The following is a 16,634-nucleotide window of genomic DNA, read 5'->3' as shown; positions in this document are numbered from 1 at the left end:
GCTATAAGATGAAGTGCAAAGATTACAAGATGCACTGGAGACCTCCCAGGAAGATGTAGAGGCCCTCATGGCCATGGCTTTCAATCAAAAAAGGCTATTCCTCTCGCTGAAATCCAAAGCCAAGAGCAGCTGGTGCAGGAAAAATCAGAAGTACTGGCCGAGGTGCACCAAAGGCTCAGCATTGTAGATCAAGCCAAAGGGATTGCTGAAGAGCAGTTGGCTCAGAAGTTAAGAGAAAGGAACCAGTTATGGTTTTTAACAAATGAGCAACAACAGGTAGTAACCACCCTAGTGAGCCAACTGGAGGAAGAGAGGAAAAAGATGGAGGAAAGAGCTATGGATTGGGAAAGGAAAAATTTTGACAGGGTGAGGGACTTGACCAAACGCCTGGCAGTGGCAGAATGCAAAAGAATGCTTTGCAGAAGCTAGGGTTGAGGGTGCCGAAATAACTACTAAAACACAGCGGCAGGCCTTCCTCAACACGGTGCTCCATGTCACACAAGCTGAGGGCGATGATCCAGTGGAAAAGGTGAAAAGAAAGTTGGAGCTAACCACCCGAGCTCTAAGATACGGTCTTCAAGAGCGGGAGCTCCCAACGAGTACAGGGATCACTAAGGAGCAACAATTCCGCTACCTACGCTGTACATCCCATCTGTGGTTGAGCGACATGTCGAAGAGGGTACAGATTTCAAGCAAGCTGATGAAGAAGAGCAACAAAGAATGCCGAGTCCGCCTCAACCCGATATCCCACAGGAAGAGCCTGCAGATGCCCATCTACCTGAGCACATAGTTGCAGCAAGGAGAAGAAGACAAGAATTAGCCAAGGAGGCCCAACACCGAGCATGCACACTTCCAAGACAACTTCATGAGGAGCCCATGCCACTGAGAAATGATACACATCCTGTAGACTGGCCCCAGGAGTTGGTCATCTGGCATCAGCGAGAGTTCCATAAGAGGCCGTTTGAGCTTTCGTTTGCTTTCCCACGCTCTCTGGACCGGGCTCTACCTCTAGGAGTCATAGCCAAGATCAAGGATCTGGCTAATGAGCTTGCAAATAGGTGGATAGAAGAGAGGAGCATGATAATGACTAGGTGGCGACAAGAGCCACAGGAGTACTAGGAAGATAAGGTCAATCTGGTTCCCAAAACCGTCCAAGGCTACGAGGCACAGCCGAAATGTCGGAGGAGGATTTGGGACACCAATTTTGATGCATGGACCACCTTTTGTAGTTCACTCCCCGAAGAGCGCAATGATCCTATCTACATGCCCTACCCCCGTAGGCATGGAGTGGACTATGATAGAGACTTGCATGGGGATTATGACTTCCCGAAAATATATAATGTAAATGCTAGGAGCCCTAAGGAATGCTTAGTGTTTACGTTAGAGGATATACTTCCTTCTATAAGCCGTTTTCTTGTAGACTTCTCTTCCTGCCTAGATCCAGCGTTTTTGACCACTTGTAATTACCTCCGACTTATCAAATTCCTGCTACTCCAAAAACCCGCAGCAGAGGAAGCCCATCTTCCCCCACTCTTCTTTGATATCAACCTAGGAATAGATAGTAGAGCTATGACTAGGTTAATAATGCGGGCTACTCTCCTTCCTTCTTTCTGTCTAGAGCTCTTAGAATATATGAGTGACACCCGCTTTGCAAGGTGTAATCACCCTTTCTTGTCAACCACTCCTCTGAGAGCTAAAGCTAATATTAAAGAATACCTACAAAGTCGCGCATTCTTATCTCAATGCCTGCGACCACCCCGTGATTAAATGGGTGTGATATACCTTGCCAATTGTACTCCCTCTCTCATTTTTATTTAAAAAAGAAAAGAAAAAACCACAAGGAAACAAAGACAAGGTGACTGGAGAGCAAGACAAGAGCAAAAATAGCAAAGCTAAAAGATGAATCTACTACTAAGAAGGTTAATAAGGAGGACACTTCACATGTGCTTGCAGTCTCCCTTCACTGTTATTGTGCACCACACTCACTGCATCTAGGGTTCTCTCTAGCCCCTCCCCCACTTCACACTTAGGTCACATCAAGGACAGGACTTTCAGACCTGTCACCCTAAGTTTTGCATCGCACCTCCAACGACGCATGAACTGGGTCCTCAAGTGTGGGACATTACCAAGGGCTTGCCCAAGGCTAGACCCATCTCCTAGCTCCACTGGCATGGGCACCATGCACTACACAGTGAGACAGAAACACCCCCTAGGAAGTGCACAACTTTTCTTGCAGGTTATGTTCGTGTTTCAAGAACTGACTGCTTGGCTGAAGAAGATCATCCACTACATCCTCCAATGACAAGGACTTTTTCCATGAGTCGGACATGACTCCATTCTCGCAACTTTAGGAGCTTCGCTGTGAAGGTCTAAAGGGCTCAACAGACTTCATGTTGCCAAACATCCGTCTACTGATGGCTGCCTTGACTGAACCAAATCAAGCAGAAGGAAACCCCAGTGATGGATCTGCCATTGGCATAGATCTTGGAACCTCATCGTCCAATGATCCATGCCCAACGCCTCAAGATCTACAGATCGCTTATTGATTCCACAAGCCTGAAGACCTTCAACTCAAAACTGAAGACCTTCTACTCAAAGACAAGGATCTTCAACCACAACCACGGATTTTCAAGGCAAACAGCATTCGGGGAGTTTCTCCAGAATAAATCCCTCCAATACCATCCTCCTAAGGGATTGCTTATTGCTTCAAGCGTTTCGGATACTCAAAGGACAACCGGCTACCTAAAGGGGCGCCACAACAGTGTGAAAGATGCCGAGTATCTTCATGGAGCCTAAAGCACGCCGGAATCTCTCCTGGTCATCGTCATCAAACTCCATCACTTCTCATTCACAAGCATCAGTGTCATCTACCCACTAGTTCCACCTCGCAACAGCATCATCTATCCCACTACCTCCCACCACAGTGCCATGGGACTGGCACTTGGCTAGGAGGGGGGTAATGTTTACCGCAGCACAGAGGAGCGGGAAATGGAAAAAAGGAAAGCTACCGGTGTGCAAGAAAGAGGAGGGTACTCGATCGAGCATCAAGGTAAGCTCACTACACCCGTAAGGTAGGTATTGCGCGTCGGCTATGTGAGAGGTAGCCATGGCCGCTCGGTTCGAAATACTTGAGCAATAAGTGGTCCGTAGGTCTCGGGGTAGAGCTTGAAGCTCCCCTCCAACTAACTCTTGTACTAAGACTGGGAATTCTCCCAAGTCCAGTCGGTCCTCTCCTTGTCCGCCTCATGATCTTGACATTGCTCCCACTTCCAGCTCCACAAGGTCGTCGATCAATTTGAGTAGCTCCAGCAGCATCCGATCCTCTATGTTGTCGCCTTCTGGATCTTCTTGTCCTCTTAGGGTCCTACTAATGGGGCTCTTAGGTACCCAACTATATTTTGGGATCTTCTTCTTATAGTGGGTTCCTTGATGTTATTATGTCTCCTGATGAGTTCCTTGTTATTGAAAGCAATTGTCAATCTTATTCACCAGTTGTGCTTCGTACTCTCTAGTGCTCAATGCGAAAACAAGATTTTTCTTTTCTGGCTTTTTCTTTTCTTGTAGTGCACCTTTGGTGATAAAATCAAAAGTGAGGCGCGGATGCAAGAAATGCTCAATGTAAACTCCACTCTTCCCCTCACGTTCGTAGCTTGATATGGCTCTAAGCGTAGGTTCTGGCTGATCTAAGGTCTTACTGAAAGTCCATGCTGCGTTCTCTATTTTGCTTCAGGGTTGGTTGGTCGGTCACCGAAAGTCAAGTCAAATTCTAAATTCGGTTTACTTAGTGTCTAGCTATTCGGGGTGAATCCTCGGTTATCCTGTTTGGTCTCTCGCTCCTAGTAGGGGCTAAATTGGGTTTCCAGGGGGGGTCAGAGATGTGAACACGGTGGCCAGGACTGTCAGGAAGGTTCAAAAACCCTCTATTTTAGGTTCTGATGAAGTGGTCCGATTCTGGGAATCGGTCGGGATGGTCCGATTCTGGGTATCGGATGGCCTGGTCCGTTTTTCACTCTAAGAAAAGTGGTCAGATTATCGCGATTAATCCCATTTTGAGACTCAGCCAAGGTGGTCAAATTTGACTTTGGCTTGATTTCCCTAGTCAGACAGGGGGGTCCGATTCTGTAATGGGTCAAGAGGTCCGATTCTGGGAATAGGACACATGGTCCAATTTTGGGACTGGGTCCGATTCTCGCAGTGGTCTGATTCTGGGAATTGAATAGGATGGTCCAATTCTTAGAGTTGGACGGTCTGACTCCAGAAATCGGATGGTCCTATTCTGGGAATCGGAAGGACTGGTCTGACAGCCCAGACAACTGCCCATGGGTTTCACGCGATGCCACAAACCCAACGCCTACTCCATGGAATCATCCCATGCCTTCCAAATAGGTGCAAAACAATACAAGGAAATGCCAGGAAATACCTGGAATAGCTGTGGCGCTTGAATCGATCGGCACTCCAAAGATCTCCGTGTAGCTCTCTCTCTCTCTCTCTCTCTCTCCCTGACTCTCAAGCTCACTCTCTTCTCACAAAGCAGAATGTCAAATGTGGTCTTTCCTGGTTCCATGGGCCTCTTATTGCCCCATCCCAGCCTGCTGTAACCTCAAAAACTAATCCCTCACACTCTTCCAATCGGAAATCTGAATCTGTGCCCCTATTTTCTTGTTTCCAGCAGTAGTAGAACCCTTTTGTTTTCCTTTTTTTCCTATCCTAATCTTAACTTAATGCAATAGAAATCAAAAACATAGATAGAGATGGATGGTCCTACTCTAATATTCAACAACAAATCAAAATACTTACTTGCTCCAAGGATTAAAACCTCCTAAATCTCCTAGCTATCTCGAGCATTGGTTCGAACCCTACTTCTATGCTCGATTCGATGCGTGTGGTGCTCAAGGTTCAATTCCGTCAGTCCTGGCAAGGAAACCATAATGAAGGGGAGCTATGGAGCTCTATGCCGAGATCTACGGACCGCTTATTGATCAAGCGTTTCAAGCCGAGCATCCATGGATACCTCTCACATAGCCGACGCGCAATGCCTACCTTACGGGTGTAGTGAGCTTACCTTGATGCTCGATCGAGTTCCCTCCTCTCTCTTGCACTTCGGTAGCTCCATGATCCTTGCTCAAGCAACCTCAAGCCCTCTCCGTTAAGCTCCATCCTCCATAGCCGTGCAAGAAAAGAGGAGAAGAGAAGAAGAGAAGATGAAGAGAGAAGATGGGGAGCTTCTTCTCCACGATCCCTCACTCTCACACACTCACTCCTTCACTCCCTCACACTCCCTCAATCCCTCATTCAAGCACAAGCAAGAAGGCAAGAAACAAGAGAAGAAGAAGAAGAAGCTTTGGCTACACACAAGAATGAGCTTCTCATTCACTTTTGAACTTTACATACATGCCCTACTTTTTGGGTGGTCATCCCTACTTTTTACATGGTCGGCCATTAGCCTAGGCCCTCTTTTCCTATTTCCCACCGTTCTAACTTATCCCATTCCTAACTAGTGCATACAATTTGCATAGGAGTGAGCCTGTCACTCTTTTACAAGGATTCGGGAGTGCTTTCACAATTAATGGTGCGCTTTTACTCTTTTCTTTTCTCGAGGCGACATTGAGGCCTTTTGGAGAGGTCGTCATTCAAATTTTTCAAGGTTTGACTTCCATCCGGGGCACCTTTTCCTTCCTTTGTCATGTGCCCTTTCGGTTATCTCCTTCTTCCATTTTCCCACTCCTCTGCTCCATTTTTTGCTCCTCTATACTGTGGTAAACACATGCTAGGAATGGACAAAGTGATGGTCCACACTAATGATGGTATCAGCTTGGCTGATATTCCTAATCTAGAAATCCAACTGCAGGCCAAAATGGTGCATGCACTATTCTCTAGTCAAAGATATAACTCGATAATGAGCCGGATCAATGTGCCTATGCTAGAAGGCATCGACACCACATCTCTACATGAAGTAAACCTAAATGAGTTCATGCAAAAGACCATTGAGTCCTCAGCAAATGCATTGGCAAGAGGAGGAAGACCCGTAGGAGAAGAGTCCCCTGCTTCTAAGGCAACAAGAAAGGCATCATCCTCAAAGGCCTTGACCATCGGGTTTGGTGGCATCTTAACTGCTATCATTAGAGAAGCCTTGGGGGAAGGACATGGAGAAGGAGAAGGAGTTGACGAAACTCTTGACAGGTCACCTCTCTACCAGAGACGAGAATAATCCAGTGAAAGAACAATGAGTGATGAGGAAGGAGAGCATGGCAAAAGTGATCTCTCTTCTTCTCTTCTTCTCTCCTTCTTGCTTGCTTGCATGTGCTTGAGAGAGGGAGTGTGAGAGTGTGAGTGTTAAGAGAGATGAGACATAGATAGAAAAAAAGCCAAGATAGAGCTCAGTCATGCTCTCATCCTTCTATTCATTATTCCATTGATTCTAATTCACTTACACAAGTGTAAGTCATACACTAAATTCACTAACCATGACTAACTCTAGTTAGGTCACACCAACTAACCCGACTGATTAAATATCCCACACATGCTGATATAGCTAGACATAGCTAAGACACTGCCAGTCACACACAAGAGCTTGAAGTCTCAACACTCCCCCTCAAGCTCAAGGTAAAACCTGTACACCAAGTAGCTATCGAAATTGACTAAAATTATATTTACCCAAAGACTTGGTAAAGATATCTGCAACCCGTTCATCAGTCTTCACATGCATAAGATTTACTCCCCCTGCAAGAACGATCTCTCTGATAAAATGGTAGTGTACCTCAATGTGTTTAGTCTTGGCATGGTACACTGGATTTGTTACCAGTAGTACACTTCTAAGATTATCGCATAACAAGGTCACTAGAGCATCCACCTGTATGTCCAAATCAACTATAAGCTTGAGCAGCCATGCAGTATCACATGTTGCCAATGCAACTCCCTTGTACTCAGCCTTAGTGCTAGACAATGTAGCTGTAGGTTGCTTCTTGCTGCTCCAACTGATCATCCCGCTTCCAAGTCTAAAAGCATAATCACTTGTAGATCTACGGTCATATGAGCATCCTGCCTAATCTGCATTCGTGTATCCAACCAGTATCAAGGGCTTATCTTTCAAATAAAACAACCCATAATCTACTGTGGACTTTACATGTCTCATAATCCACCTAACAACATCCAAATGTGGCTTTTTGGGCTTCTGCATGAACTGACTTATGAGCCCAACAGCATAACTCAAGTCAGGCCTGGTGATGGTCAAGGAGATCAGACTTCCAACCATATGTCTGTACATAGTCACATCATCAATTTCAACTCTAGTGCTAATGTCCAACTTGACATTTTGATCAAGAGGTGTATCCAGTTGTTTACATTCAGCCATGCCATATTTCTTTAGCATTTCCATGGCATAGTGCTTCTGCATTAATCATAAACCATTTTCAGCCTTGATTTCACCTAAGTCTTTCATATCAAATTTAGATTTCAGTATCCGCATAACATGTTGTATCCCCAAGTCATCATCACTTGTGATTATCAAATCATCAACATAGATAACCAACACTACAACTGTCTTTTTTGTAAACAGACTATGATCAGCCCTCCCAACAGTGAACCCCAAACTCCGCAAGTAATTACTGATCCTTGCATGCCAAGCTTTCAGAGCCCGCTTCAACCCACACAATGATTTTTTCAGTTTGCATACATAATGTTGAAAATCAAGGTGTACATACCCTTCAAGCTGATACATATAAACATCCTCTGCTAAATCACCATTGAGAAATGCATTCTTAACATCCATCTGCTGCAACTTCCAGCCTTTAGCAGTAGCCAATGTGATGACTGTTCGTATGGTTGCCATCTTTGCAACAGGCCTGAATGTTTTCTCATAGTCTAACCCATATTGCTGGGCATAACCCTTAGCAACCAGCTTGCTGGCTTTGTACCTCTCTACACTGCCATCTAACTTGCATTTAATCTTATAGACCAATTTGCAACCAATGGTCTTCTTTCCTTTTGGCAATGGGACAAGATCCCATGTTCTATTTTTAGCCAAGGCAGATATTTCCTCATTCATAGTTGTGCACCAATTTTTATACATCACTGCTTTAACATATGTAGCTGGTTCTTTGACCTCCGTCACCTTTGTCATATAAGCATAATGCTTCATAGAATGCACATGCTCCACCTGTCCTAGCTCCGATTGCGATGGCCCCAAAGTGCCACACGAGAGGAGCACACGTGGGAGTAAGAGGGGAACATGTGGGAGTCCCCACTCGGAGCGCGAAAGCCGATAATACCCCTCCTGCGGAAGTTCAGGTTCCATCAAATTCACCCTTTTCGTTTCCACTTGATATGGGTGAAATAATTATAAATTTGCATAGGGTAGTCTTAATCGCATTGAAGATTTACTATAATTGAACGCTTTGTTTTAAAAAGATCATAGGAATGTTCAGAAAAGTTTTAGATTGCATCACAAGGTACTTATATTTCCTGCATCATCATGATTAAAGGCTGTTGCATTCATGAATATATGGTTCATGTGTTAAAAGATGCACTCATGCAATAATGCCCTAGTTGCATCGCACACTTAGGTTAAATATATATTGCGATGCTCACGTGCATTGGAAGGTTTGCATTGGATAACTTACGTTGGCAAGAATTGAGTTATGTTGTACACAATGCATTTGTGCAATAAAAGAATCCCTTGTGAAGATAGTAAATAGGTTAATTCGTAGGAGGATGTTTAATTAAATAGGTAGTTGCTATGGAGAGGAATAAAAAGGTTATATTTTTGCATAAGCAAGTGCACTCTATTTCGCGTGACTTGCATGGGAAAGGGAAAGATTATGTTTTTATTTCAATATCATTGTAACTGTACATAGCATAACATGCATGCATAAGCAACTTCCATGCATAAGTAATTGTATGAAAAGGAAAAGGGTTATATTTCAGTTGGTGAAAAGCATATAGGATGCAACACGCATGAAGTGATAGTTACATTCAATATTAAAAGATAAGCGCTTGCAGAGTTAGTCCAATTTGAATTTCATAATTCAAGAAAGGAAAAGGAGGTGGTTGCAGTCGTGGGATTTGGGGAGGTGGGAGGTTGAGGTGGTTACACCCTCTCTCTTCCTTTATCTTCTTCTCTCACGGTTCATTTCTCCCTCTCTCATTTTGGCACAACTCTCATCTTTCTTGTTCTTGCTTTCCTCTCTTGTGCTTCATGCTCATTTCTAATGGAGAGTGAGGAAGAGGAAGAGGGTGAGGATGGAAGAATTGTCCAATTTCTTGTGTGCCTTCCTCTTGTGTCTTTGGAGAGCATGGTTCTTGGTGAGAAGAAGGAGAGTTTTCTTGCAGGTTTTGTGGCCAGCAAATGTATTTGCAGCCTCTCTTGGCCGGTTCGTGGTTCTATTTGTGCCGTGGCAGGGTGCTCTTCATTTGGTGCACTGGCCGGGAATTGGGGTGGCTATGGAGCTTGCAAGGATAAATGGGCTTCTACCATTGCAAATCTGAAGCCAAAGATGGTCAAATAGAAGAAATGAACACGGAGAGGTTCATAGGCCACCAAGGTTTGCTTCAGGAGCCTACAATGTAGTTTCAATTTGAAGAGATTTCAAGAAGGATCGAGAAAGATGGTGAATCAGCGTGTTTTGCTCTGTTCTGGGAGGTGGTGTGCGATGAGCACAGGATCAATCCCACGGGTGCATACCACAGTGACTCGGACCTGCAAATGGAGTGCATCAAAGTCTACTTCAACGAGGCCAACGGTGGGCTATGCCTCACGTGCCCCACGCTGTGCTAATGGACGTGGAGCCTCTGGCACCATGGACAGCGACGTCAGCTTCATCGACTTCCAAGAGGGCAATATGGTGAAGATCGACCCATCAGTGGCAGCGAGGATGGATAGCGACTGCGTTTGGGGGCCTTACGGCCAGACCTTCCGCCTTGATAGCTTTGTAGGTGGCGAGGCGGAGGGGGTGCTGGGTCTGTTCCCAGACATTCAGATCCATGCCTTATGCCTCACTAGTGACGCCTCCTTGCCCTCTTCATCCCTATCAAATGAGCAAGCGGCTGTCAGATCTGTACCTCGTGTTCTTCTCTTCTCGAATGTGCGTCAGTTACAGCTCCATCGTCTTATCCATCCAAAATCCACACTTTAATCGATAATATTTTGAACAAATACCTTCTTGATGGTGGTTCATATGCATACTTTCCTAAGCATTAAGTCACACCTTCTTTTACCAAGCCTATTCTCTAGTATACACAAAGTATTTCCATGAATTTCCTTTTAGCTTTTGTTTTATTCCTAATATTACCTCCCTTCCTTTTCCTTTCTAAAATTAAACTCGGTGGAGTACATCATTGCCATATCTTTCATGAGGATTTGCTTTATTGTGATATCTTTTTCGAGTTCTCTTTCTATGCTTAATGAGTGGTTATCTTTTAGTTCATGCTAAGTGTGATGTCTTTGTGTGCAAATTGTGTGAAAAGCCCTATCTCTTGCGTGATGTATGATTTTATGTGGTATGTTCATGATCTAGGCTTTACGACCTAGTTATGTTTTTCTATTGTGTGTTTCCCCCCCCCCCGCCCCCCCCCCCATCCAATGGCAATTCAAAGATGATTGAAGAAAAGAAATGAAGATTGAAGATTGAAGATGAAGTTTGTCAAAGAGCTGATTGTGGTTCTTCTTCAATTTTGTTCGCGGGGACGCTTCACACTTAAGCATGGGAGGAATGATGACCAGGCAAATCAGTGCAAATAAAGGCACAAAAATGTGCTCACATGGAAACATCCTTTGCAAAATAACACTTTGCTTTTGTACCCCCTTGTCAAAAATCAAATATGAAGCAATGTAAAATGTGTAGTCCAAAAGAGACACACTATAAAATATTCCTAGGAAAAGGAAAGGTCAAACCCTTTTGTCTCATGCTAAAAATTGAAGGGTCTTTAGACCTTAGCCAATGTATGCAAATTTGAATTTCATAATTCAAGAAAGGAAAAGGAGGTGGTTGCAGTCGTGGGATTTGGGGAGGTGGGAGGTTGAGGTGGTTACACCCTCTCTCTTCCTTTATCTTCTTCTCTCACGGTTCATTTCTCCCTCTCTCATTTTGGCACAACTCTCATCTTTCTTGTTCTTGCTTTCCTCTCTTGTGCTTCATGCTCATTTCTAATGGAGAGTGAGGAAGAGGAAGAGGGTGAGGATGGAAGAATTGTCCAATTTCTTGTGTGCCTTCCTCTTGTGTGTTTGGAGAGCATGGTTCTTGGTGAGAAGAAGGAGAGTTTTCTTGCAGGTTTTGTGGCCAGCAAATGTATTTGCAGCCTCTCTTGGCCGGTTCGTGGTTCTATTTGTGCCGTGGCAGGGTGCTCTTCAATGGCACTGGCAGTGGCACTTTTCTCTATTGAATTGGTTGGAGTAAAGTTGAGTAGAACAGAAGCATTGCATCTGTGAACAAAGGAGTCATGGAACAAGAGATGGAGGAGCTTAGCGCAAGGATGTTGGGGTCTTTCTTCTAGGCACTGAAGACACATTACTGCACAATGTTCTTAGCTCACATGCAAGAAGTGTCATAGAAGTGGACTAGGAGTTGCCCATGGCTTCTTGTCACCACCTGCTTATGCCGCATTACAAGCAAGGCAAGCAACATCACAACAATGGTATAGGCATAGCATTTGCAGGACTGTAGCATGTGCTTCACAAGAGGGTTGTTGGACAAGATCATGTAGTGAAATTAGAGGTAGATGCCATACAGAGGTCATAAGCTAGGCTTGCTGATCCTTTGATGTATATTACTACAACCTTGACGCTGCACTTTTTTAGAGGAAATTGATGTTATCTATGCAATACAAAATGACCAAAACCAACATATGCTATTTGCACAGTAGAAGGATGTTATTCACTATAGTGTGTGTTTAAACAATCAAGCTTTTGAGAGATTTGGACAAGTAAAAGTTTTTTATTTCAAAATCTAGATGACCAGGTAATCATGTCTATAGTTGAAGCTAATATTGCATTTGGGCTTGGTTGATTCGAACTATTGGATGATGAACCTAGTTGGCCTATTGGATGAATTTATTGTTTAGGAATGTATGCTAAATTTGCTGCAAAATAGAGCAAAATTTTACTAGTTGTTGTTGGACCTATTTGCACTCTAAAAACTAGACAAGTACAAGCGATAAGATGTATGTATGTCTCATACACATATTTGAGAATAAAGCACATGTATTGGTTAAGAATACAAATGTTTATGCAAAGTTTATGTTGTTGAAAATTTCAGATTGTTGTCTATTAATAATGTTGTAGAATACCTACCTATTCTTTATGCAAAAAATTAAACCTACTTGGCAAGAAACTATATATGGTTGTTGTGACATATGTCTGGATATGTTTGCCGTGTTTTTGAGCTGAGAAATTACTTGTTTTTGTAATCAATTTATTGTTATTAAAATTTTGGACTAAAACTATATTGTATATACAATGGTTAGTAGACATTGGTTTGTGCAAGGTATACTTTTGGTTTTAGGGAGTCAAGCACTGTCTATTTTAAGACTGCATTGAATGCATAGAGTTGCAGAGATGGTAAATGCTAATAGGATTGACAACACCACTGAAATAGTGGGTGAGAAGTTGGATAACAACAATTATGCTATTTGGAAATTCCACAAGGAGAACTTTCTCATCGAGAAAGGCTATTGGGATCTTATGATAGGCAATGAAGTTGAACCTAAGCTTCTAGACTGATATCCAACTCCTACACAGTAGAAGAAGGCACACTGTGCTTGGCTTGAACGTGCTCATAGAGTCTTGTACAAGCTCTCATTGTGCATTATGGATGCAATGATCATGCACATAGTGAATTGCAAGTCTCCTAAAGATGCTTGGGACATCTTGATGAGATACTATGATATTACCACTAGTGCTAGAAAAATACAACTGAAGCAGAAGTTTAACACAATGGATAGGAAAGGATGGTCCATTCAAGACTATGTGACTGAGATAAAAACTATTGTAGATAAACTAGCATCCACCATTGGGATTGAGATAAATAATGAGGACTTGGTGGCTGTGACTTTGAATGGTCTAGGGCTTGAATACAAGTCTTTTGACACATCAATTTTAGTTAGGGTTGAAATGCCTATGAATTGATATCCTTTCTTATCCATGAAGAAGTAAAATTGGGTTTGACTACGAGCTAGAGTAGCTCTAAGAGCAGAGATGTAGCTTTTCACTCTAATCAGCAATGCTATGGTAATCGTGCTAGAGGTTCTATCCATGGTAGGGGAACCCAGTAGCATGCATCTCAGCATGGGTAGAGTCAATAGGGATTTGATGGTAGAGGTGGTGGGGATCCTCCTATGCGAGGGGGAGATACGGTAGAGGATCCTAGCACACTCACTCTACTCATGAGAATGCAAACAAGAATAAATATTTCCATTATTATAACAAGCATGGCCACATTGGAAAAGAGTGCTAGAAGAAGAAGCAGGCTGATTGGAAGGGTAGAGACAATAGGGTCACTATGAATCATAATCATGTAGAGCTTGAGACTGGTGAGAGACTATTTGCTATGACTTATGTGTGGAACAAGGGCGAGCAACAAGAAAATTCTGATGATATCTGGTGTATAGATTTTGGTGCCTCAAACCACATGGCACCACATGGCGAGTGGTTTGATGAGATGAAGACATGTGCTAATGGCTATGTATGCACTAGGGATGATTCTTATCATGATATATCATACACAAGGATTATTCCTTTGGTTATGTGCCTGATGGCAAGAAAAAGACATTGCATGATGTCTTGCATGTTCCATTGATCACCAATAATCTATTATCTATTGATCAAATGGTCGAGCAAAACTTGCAGATACAATTTAATAGAGAAGATAGCTTTATAGAGGAGTAATGCGAGGATGTAAGTTGGTTGCTAAAGGCTAGAGACATGGTAGAATGTTTTCACTGGATGCAAATATCCCTAAGTTGAATGATGCTATGTTTGCTCATGATAGGGCAAGTATTTGAGAAATTGATATATGGCATGAAGGGATTGGACATATAAATGTCAAAAAGCTAAAAACTATGCAACATAAGGACCTGGTTATAGAGCTACCAATATTTAAGTATGCTAATTTGGAATATGTATGCTTAGCATGTTAGTTTGGGAAACAAGCTAGGTTTCCATTTGCAAAGAGAACATGAAATAGCAACAGGATATTATAGCTTGTGCACTTTGATGTCTAGGGATCCACTCATAATATATCACTTGGTCGGTCTAGATACTATGTGACCTTTGTGGATGACTATAGCAAATATATCACTTGGTCGGTCTAGATACTATGTGACCTTTGTGGATGACTATAGCAAATATACATGGGTATACATTCTAAAGCATAAGGATGAAGTTTTGGACATCTTCATGGATTGTAAAACTTGTGCAAAAAAAGAGCTTAACTATTATGTCTCATGCTTACGGTTTGATGGTGGTGGAGAGTACATGTCAAAGGAGGTTGACAGATACTTGGCAAAGCATGGGATTAGGAGGAAGTTGACTTGTAGCTATAATCCTAAGTAGAATGGAGTGACTAAAAGAAATAATAGGGTGATTATGGAGGTAGCCATGGGCCATTTTGAATGAGAAGGGCATGCCTTTGTCTTATTGGGTTGAAGCAACACTTACATCTATCTATGTCATGAATAGAATACCTACAATAGGAATACATGAAAAGACACCTTATGAGTAGCTGTATGGCTACAAGCCTGATATGTGATATTTAAAAGTATTTGATAGTATTGCATGTGTTCATGTTCCAGATGACAAACATAACAAACTTGACCCTAAATTAGTGAAGTGTGTTTTCATTGGGTACTCATAGGGATGGCAGGCATACAAGTGCTATATTATGGCTACATGTGAGATATTGCTCAGCCGTGATGTAGTGCTTGATGAGTTAGCATCTTGGTATGGTGCTAAGCATGCTATAGTACATGATGCCCCTTCACCAGGCATGTATACTAAAAATGGACAGTAAGACACTATTTCTACCAGTGGACCTACTTGTCAAGAATCGCGTGGTGGGGGGACTTGCTCAAGATGCTGCGCTGAACACACACAGAATGCACAAGGAAAAGCTCACTCAAGAGACAAGAAGAGAGATGGAGGCCAAAACGTTTTCTTGCTGGTTTCTTCTTCTTCCTTCACACACTTTACAATGTACACAAATTATAGATAAGATACAACATAAAGGAACGTGACCTACTAAGTCAAACAATGCATAACCGACTCACTAGTTGACTGGCGCTATAACTATGCCAGCTGTAAATAGGTGTAACAACCTGAATATAATAACTAATGAGTCAGTGGCCATGTGAGAGTCATAATGACCATCGACGTGCTAAGTGTAGACGTGTGGACCCATCTAACCAGGCGGTCCATCATTAATGTCCGCATGTGTTGAGCTTGTCATCTCAACACTCCCCCTCAAGCTCAACTGCATCTCTGGAACTCCAAGTAAGCTTCGAAACTTTTGAAGCTTCTCTGTACCCAATGCCTTTGTGAAGATGTTAGCTATTTGATCCTGTGTGCTGACATACACCAAGCCAATCTCACCTGCTAGTACTTCTCTCTCACAAAATGGTAGTGTCCCTCAATATGTTTTGTCCTGGCATGGAACACAGGGTTCCTAGCCAACTGTATACTACTCATGTTATCACAATAAATGACAAATGGACCTTCCATCTGCACATTTAAATCAACCAATAACTTTCGCAGCCATACTACCTCACATGGTGCAACAACAGCACCTCTATACTCAGCCTCTGTACTCGACAAAGCAACTATAGATTCCTTTTTGCTGCTCCAAGTAATTGCTGCACTACCAAGAGAGAACATGTATCCACTGGTAGATCTTCCATCAGACATACTACTAGCCCAATCTACATCTGTATATCTAAACACGTGTACATTTGTACCTGCCTCATAGAAAAGTCCATAATGTAATGTGGACTTCACATATCTCAATATGCGTCTGACTGCATCCAAATGTGGCTTTCTAGGTACTTGCATAAACTAACTCACGATACCAACATCGTAGCTCAAGTCTGGCCTTGTAATGGTCATGTAGATCAAACTCCCCACTATCCTCCTGAACATAGTAGGGTCTTCTATCTCATCCCCAACATCAGCACTCAACTTTACATTCTGCTCAACGGGACTGAAAGTGGTTTGCATGCTGTCATACCATACTTGGACAACATATCCAAGCCATACTGTCTTTTGGACAGCCATATACCATCCTCACATCTGATCACCTCAATGCCAAGGAAATACCTTAGCTTACCTAAATCCTTCATCTCAAACTTCTTCTTCAAAAAGTCCTTGACTTCAGCAATCCCACTATCACTATCACCTGTAATAATCAAGTCATCCACATAGATGACTATGATGAACAAACCTACATCTCCCTTTCTCACATAAAGTGAGTGATCAACATTAGAAACATAAAAGCCAATATTGACAAGATACTCTCTGATCTTGTCAGACCATGCTCTAGGTGCTTGCTTGAGCCCATAGAGCGCCTTCTTCAACCTGCACACATACGTGGGATGCTCTAAATCTTCATAACCTACTGGCTGATCCATATACACTTCTTCCTGCAAATCACCAT

Source organism: Lygodium microphyllum, chromosome 19 (assembly GCF_053477565.2).
Source record: "Lygodium microphyllum isolate KBCC chromosome 19, Lygodium_microphyllum_v1.1.10, whole genome shotgun sequence".
Lineage (NCBI taxonomy): Eukaryota > Viridiplantae > Streptophyta > Polypodiopsida > Schizaeales > Lygodiaceae > Lygodium > Lygodium microphyllum.
Note: the sequence above shows the minus strand (reverse complement) of the source record.